This window comes from Meleagris gallopavo, chromosome 1, assembly GCF_905368555.1.
Source record: "Meleagris gallopavo chromosome 1, MGAL_WU_HG_1.1, whole genome shotgun sequence".
NCBI classification, from domain to species: Eukaryota; Metazoa; Chordata; class Aves; order Galliformes; family Phasianidae; genus Meleagris; species Meleagris gallopavo.
This window is the reverse complement of record NC_139404.1, coordinates 149,601,187-149,608,496: the sequence shown is the minus strand read 5'-3', so window position 1 is coordinate 149,608,496 and position 7,310 is coordinate 149,601,187. Positions and strand designations below refer to the sequence as shown.

General features: G+C 47.0%; 1 pseudogene; it reads right to left on the bottom strand.

Moving 5' to 3' along the window:
* Positions 1-2,753: 2,753 nt before the first annotated feature.
* LOC146545701 (uncharacterized) lies at positions 2,754-3,832 on the bottom strand (annotated as a pseudogene).
* Positions 3,833-7,310: the final 3,478 nt, after the last annotated feature.

Sequence of the window (7,310 nt, the reverse complement as noted above, 5' to 3'; positions counted from 1 at the left end):
TCACAGAGTCACTGAATCACCAAGGTTGGAAAAGACCTTCAAGATCATCCAGTCCCATCATCCACCTATCACTAATAGTACTCACTAAACCATGTCCCTCAACACAAAATGCAAATGTTCCTTGAACACCTCCAGGGTCAGTGACTCCACCACCTCCCTCAGCAGCCCATTCCAGTGCCTGACCACTCTTTCAGAGAAGTAGTATTTCCTAATGTCCAGCCTAAATCTCCTCTGGTGCAGCTTGAAGCCATTCCCTCTATTTCTATCACTAGTTACACAAGAGAAGAGGCCGACTCCCAGCTCACTACAACCTCCCTTCAGGTAGTTACAGAGAGATCCATAAGGTCTCCCCTGAGCCTCCTCTTCTCCAGACTGAACAATCCCAGCTCCTTCAGCCTCTCCTCATATGGCCTGTGCTCACCAGCCTCGCCAGAGCTGAATACAGAGGGACAATCACTTCCCTGTTCCTGCTGGCAACACCGTTCCTGATACAAGCCAAAATGCCATTGGCCTTCCTGGCCACCTCGGCACACTGCTGGCTCATGTTCAGCTGAGCATCAATCAATACTCCCAGGTCCATTTTCTTTGCACAGTCTTCCTGTCACTTTGTTCCATGCCAATAGTGTTGCCTGGGGTCTTGCGGCCAAAGTGCAGGACCTGGCATTTGGCCTTGTTGAAACTCATCCCATTGGCTTCAGCCCAGCTGTCCAGCCTGTCCAGATCCCTCTGTAGGGCCTCGCTACCTCCAGGCAGATCAATAATTCCAGCCAACTTAGTGTCATCCACAAACTTATTGAGAGTGCACTCAATGCCCTTATCCAGGTCATCAGTAAAGATACTGAGCAAGACAGGCCCCAGCGCTGACCCCTGGGTGACCTCCTTATCCAGCTAAGAGCGTACTGTCCAAGCCATGGCCTGCCAGCTTCTGCAGGAGAATTCTGTGGGAGACAGTGTCAAAAGCTTTGCTGAAGTCTAGACAGACTTCATCAACAGCCTTTTCCTCATCTACCAGATGGGTCACTAGATCATAGAAGGAGATCAGGTTGGTCAAGCAGGACCTGCCCTTCGTGAATCCATGCTGGCTATGCCTGATCCCCCGGTTGTCCCACACATGCCGCGTGATCTCCCTCAAGACAATCTGCTCCATAACCTTCCCTCGCTCTGAGGTCAGGCTAACAGGCCTGTAGTTCCCTGGATCCTCCTTACAACCCTTCTTATTGTTGGGAGTCACGCTGGCAAGCCTCCAGTCTTCTGGAACCTCACCCGTCAACAAAGAGCGCTGATAGATAATGGCGAGCAGCTTGGCTATCACCTCTGCCAGTTCCCTCAGCACTCTTGGGTAAATCCCATCTGGCCCTATGGACTTCTGACAGTCCAGCTAGAGTTGTAGGTCTCTGACTTCATCCTCCCGAATCGTGGGGGGTTCTGTCCGCACTCCAGTTGAGACTACCAGTTCAGAGAGTGGAGTACCCTGAGGATAACTGGTCTGACCTTTAAAGACAGACATAAAGAAGGCATTCAGAACCTCTGCCTTTTCCTTATCCTCAGTGGTCACATTCCCAGCCTCATCCAGTAAAGAATGAAGATTCTCCTGAGTCCTCCTCTTACCGTTGATGTATTTGTAAAAGGGTTTCCTGTTCCTTTTAACCCCAGCGGCCAAGTTGAGTTCAAGCCGGGCTTCTGCCTTTCTGATTTTCTCTCTACATATCTTAACAACTTCTCTGTACTCTTTCTGAGTCGTGTGTCCCTTCTTCCACAGGAGGTAGAGTCTCTTTTCCCCCGGAGTCTCAAGAATAGCTTCCTGTTCTTCCATGCTGGTCTTCTTCTCCAGTGGCTAAGGGGGATAGCCAGCTCCTGTGCCTTTAAGACTTCCTTCTTGAAGAGCAACCAGCCATCTTGGACCCCTTTACTATCTAAGACTGAAACCCAGGGGATTCCCCCTACTAGCCTTCTGAATAATTCAAAGTCCGCCCTCCAGAAGTCCAAGGTAGCAGTTTTGCTGTTCCCCCTCCTGGCTCCACCAAGAATCGAGAACTCTACCATTTCATGGTCACTGTTCAAGACAGCCTCCAACCTCCACATCTCCCATCACACCTTCTCTGTTTGTGAACAGGAGGTCAAGCGGGGCACCTCCTCTCATCGGCTCTCTCACCAGTTGCGTCAGAAAGTTATCCTCCATACACTCCAGAAACCTTCTAGACTGCTTCTTCTGTGCTGTGTTGTATTCTCAGCATATGTCGGGGAAGTTGAAGTCCCTCATGAGGACAAGGGCTGATGATCGTGCAGCTTCTGCCAGCTGCTTGTAGAACCCTTCTTCTGTCTCTTTATTCTGGTTTGGTGGTCTGTAGCAGATGCCCAACAGGATGTTTGCCTTGTCAGCCCTTTCCCTGATCTTTACCCATAGCGTTTCGACCTTACCATCTCCAGCCTCAAGCTCAATAATATCAAGGCACTCTCTAATATAGAGAGCCACGCCGCCACCCCTCCTTCCTTGCCTATCCTTCCTGAAGAGTTTGTAGCCAGCCATTGCAGCACTCTATTCATGGGAGCAGTCTCACCGTGTTTCTGTAATGGCAACTAGGTCATAGTTAGCTGGCGCACAATGGCTTCCAACTCTTCTTGTTTGTTGCCCATGCTGCATGTATTGGTGTAGATGCACTTCAGCTGAGCCTCTCACTTCACCCCTAATCCCATTACTGCTCCTCCAAGCTCATTTCTACTGGGTCTGGTTTTATCCTCTTCCCCTTTCATATCTAGTTTAAAGCCCTCTCTACAAGTCCTGCCAACTCCTGGGCAAGGATCCGTTTTCCCCCTTGGTATAGATGGTACCCATTGGCAGCCCTCATACCAGGTGCCAAGTAGACCGCCTCATGATCAAAGAACCCAAAATTTTTGCGTTTGCACCAGCCTCTTAGCCATGTGTTTTTAAGGTTGGTTTTCCTGCTCCTCTCAGTGTCCTTCCCCACCACCGTAGGAATACAGGCAAATACTACTTGTATGCCTGTTCCATCAACTAACCTCTCCAGTCCTCTAAAATATTTTTTTATAGTCCTCAGGCTTCTGTCAGTAACCTCATCACTGCCAGTCTGGACTATAAATAGAGGGTAATAATCAGAGGGGTGGATCAGACTAGGAAGTTTTCTAGACTTCTATCACTGATCCGACCCCAGGGAGGCAGCACACCTCCCTGTGGGTAGGGGCAGGCCAACATATTGGGCACTCAGTTCCTTTTAGAAGGGAGTCACCTATGACTATCACTCTCCTTTCTTTACTGGAGGAGGCAGTCTTCAAGCATGGAGCTGACTGCCTCTCCTTAGAAAAGCTTGGAGGCAGTTCTTCCACCTCATTCTCAGCCACCTCACCCTCCAGTTTTAGGGCTTCAAACCTATTACACAGAGGCACCTGGGGGACTGAGGTAGGTCAGGATGGGCGCTGTCTGCATTGCCGAGCAGGGATCTGCTGCCATTCCTCCTCTCTTCTCAAGTTGGCTCTCTCACTTTGACCACAGCAAGGGAGAGGGTCCACTACAGTTTGGGGGGTTGCAATCTCTGCTTCTTTCTCGCAGAGAGTCACACTACCAGTCTATCTCCCTCTCACACTCTCTGACGGTTCTTAATCTCTCAGCCTCCTCCCTAAGCTCCACCACCAGGCTGAGCATCTTGTCCACCTGCTTGTACCTCATGCAGGTGGCGTCCTTCCTATCCTCCCCTGGCAGCAGCAGGCTCAGGCACTCCCTGCAGCCAGAGACCTGGACTGCCTCATTTCTGGGCAGGCCCTCTGTCTGGGTCACCACAGTCTTCTTGGAGCAAGCCCACCATCTGGTAGAGACCATATTTGAACCTGCGGTCTCTGGGTCTGTCAGTAGGAGAGCAGTCTCCTGAGCAAAGACAAGAATACTGACACATCCTGCCACAAGACCTGCCTCCCACGCCTATTGCTGCAGTAATGGGCACTGTGGGCTGTGCTCACAGTCTGACTTCCCTCCCTGTTATTGGTGGGCAGTAACACACTTTTCTCACCTTTTCTCACCAGGCACGTTAGGTGGGCAGAAGCTAGCTTTATCCCTCCCAAGAGCTGCTTTTAGCCTCGCAAAAGAGGGTCAAGGTTGATCTCAGAGGTAAGAGTTAGCAGTGCCTGCTCCACCCCTGCAGTCTCAGCAGCCCGCCCACAAGCTGCCAGCTGCTGCCAGCCCCCAGCACCAGCACAGTGCTTCTGCTGGCTTCAAAAAAAAGCCCTAAAAAGAGCTTTTTAGTCAGCCTTTTTGCGTTAGGTCCCTTACCCAGTGCAGTCTTAGCTGCCCTGAAGCTGGTCTCTGCAGCAATGCTGAGAAGCTATGTTAAGGCACATATGAGATAAAGATGTGATTTGAGACAGCCAGCATGGCTTCTAAGGGCAGATCATGCCTGACCAATTTGGTGGCCTTCTATGATGGAGTGATGGCTTAGGTGGATGGTGGAGGGCGGTGGTTGTCATCTACCTGGACTTTTGCAAGGCCTTTGACATGATCCCTCACCACATCCTTCTCTCTAGATTGGAGAGGTATGCATTTGAAGTTTGACTGTTCGATGGTTTAGGAATTGGCTGGCTGGACACAGCCAAAGGATTGTGATCAATGGTTCTGTGTCAGGGTGGAGGCCAGTCAAAAGCGGTGTTCCACAGGGGTCAGTCTAGGGACCAGTGCTCTTCAACATCTTCATCAACGACATAGATGATGGCATCAAAGGCACTCTCAGCAAGTTTGAAGATGACAAGCCACCGAGCTGAGTGATGCAGTTGACACACTGGAAGGAAGAAAAGCCATCAAAGGGACCTGGACAGGCTGGAGAAGTGGGCCCATGAAAACCTAAGGAAGTACAACATGGCCAAGTGCAGGGTGCTGCACTTGGGTCAGGGCAATCCCAGGTGTTTGTACAAACTGGGGGAAGAGCTCCTGGAGAGCAGCCCTGGGGAGAAGGACATGGGGGTCCTGGTGGATGAGAAACTGGACACGAGCCAGCAGTGTGCGCTTGCAGCCCTGAAGGCCAACTGTGTTCTAGGCTGCATTAAAAAGGAGTGGCCAGCAGGGAGAGAGAGGCGGTTGTCGCCCTCTACTCGGTTCTTGTGAAGCCCCATCTGGAGAACTGTGTCCAGGCCTGGGGCCCCACTACAGGAAGGACATGGAGCTCTTGGAGCGGGTCCAGAGAAGGGCCGCTAAGATGATTAGAGGGCTGGAGCACCTCTCCTATGAAGAAAGGTTGAGGGAACTGGGCTTGTTTAGCTTGGAGAAGAGAAGACTCTGGGGAGACCTCATTGCAGTCTTCCAGTACTTGAAGGGAGCATATAAACAGGAGGGGGAACAGCTGTTTATGAGGGTGGATAGTGATAGGACAAGGAGGAATGGTTTTAAACTGAGACAGAGGAGGTTTAGGTTAGATATTAGGAGGAAATTTTTTCACACAGAGGGTGGTGACGCACTGGAATAGGTTGCCCAAGGAGGTTGTGGATGCTCCATTCCTGGAGGCATTCAAGACGAGGGTAGCCTCATCTAGTGTTTGGAGACCTTGTACATAGCAGGGGTGTTGAAACTGGATGATTGTTGTGGTCCTTTTCAACCTATGTCATTTAATGATTCTATGATTCTATGATATTTCAGTAGTTTTTCTTCTGATATGCTCTCTAAATATGTGATATTATGGCACCACTGATATCCCAAACCTTTGAGAATATATTTACAAAGAAATTAAAAGCAACATTTCACATTTATTTATTTATTTATTTATTTATTTATTTATTTATTTATTTATTGCAGTTTCACACACAATAAGGGGGAAGAAGGGGGGGAAGGCCTGTACATTCCCTTTCACCTTTTTTCTCCTTTTTGGGAAAGGAAAAAGAAAAGGACACAATTAAGATAAGGAGACATAATGAGTTTACCGGAAATAGCAAAAGAATGTAAGATAATTACATGAAAAAGAGTTTTATGTAATAAATTCAACAAATGTGTGAGAGAGGTGTTCTGAATGTATTGGTCACTGTGCTACCAGAAACAGAAGAGAGTCTTCTCTCCCCTCGCTTTGTTATTATACCTCTTTTTTACCCAGAATTGGAAATCATGTGGGGAGCATTGGAAACTCCTGGGAACAGCAGTCTGTTCGTTCTCAGTGTGTCCTCTTCTTTGAGAGTTGGAACTCGTGGGAATAGCTGAGACTGACAGAGTCACAGGACTTTAGGAAGTACATCTCCACAGTGCTTCAACACTGAGTACTCTACTGCATGATGTCATGATACGGAATATTGATGAACCAGGACACTTTTGATATCTAGAATTATTTACATGGAAAATGTTTTCTATCTGTTTATCATAAATTTTCTATCATCGAAAAATCCTAACACATATATAGGCTGTGAAAGAAGAAAAAATATCTTTCATTTAAGTGTATTCTCTGTATTTAAATCATACAGCTTTTACAACTAAACATGCATGACTGGCAAAATCTCCATCAAAAACCTGATCTACAACTTAGGAGACATGTAACCTTGTTTTATACTATGCAATATGCTGTGTCTCTTACTCTCATTCTTCTGCACTGTACCTCAGCTAAAACATTAAAATTTCCCTCCTTGGAAACATTCGAGGCCAACCTGACCTTGAGCTTTGAGCAACCTGATCTAGAGGGAAGAGTCCTTGCCCATACCAGGAGAGTTGGAACTAGATGATCTCAAAAGTTCCGTCCAACTCAAACCATTCTATGATTATGATTCCATACTTTTTTTTTTTTTCCCCCTATTAAATAGCAGATATTTTTTGAGTACATGAAATAGTACAAGTAGCAAGAATGATTATCTGAATTGGCTAGCAGATTCTTTACAATACAGTTTTCAGTAAAGCTTGTATGAGATTTTATTACCCAATAAGTTCTGCAATAACCACACACACTGACCATACCTAGGGAAGTTCTTTTTAGGCCAGAAGGTACCTAATTGTCCCCATAATTGTCTCAGTCTGAAAATGTGTTTTAAAATAATTTAGATGTTAAGAATCTCTTTCTTGAATTAGATGTACCTCATAAGCTTTCATTCTCCTTTTCATCATCCTAAACTACTCTTGTGAGACTCTTTCTCTTTGTTAGATCTTCCGTATATTATGTTCAATGAGACCAGCAAACAACCAACACTTTGTTAAATTTATAATTTATTCAAAATATTTGTTTAAAAATTAAAATAAACAGGTTCCAAAAGGCGATTTCACCCTTCTAAATACATATTTCAGTCTTGACCCACCTAATGGTATATTCAGTCTCTGCAATAATTGGTGCCTATCTATCTGTGTC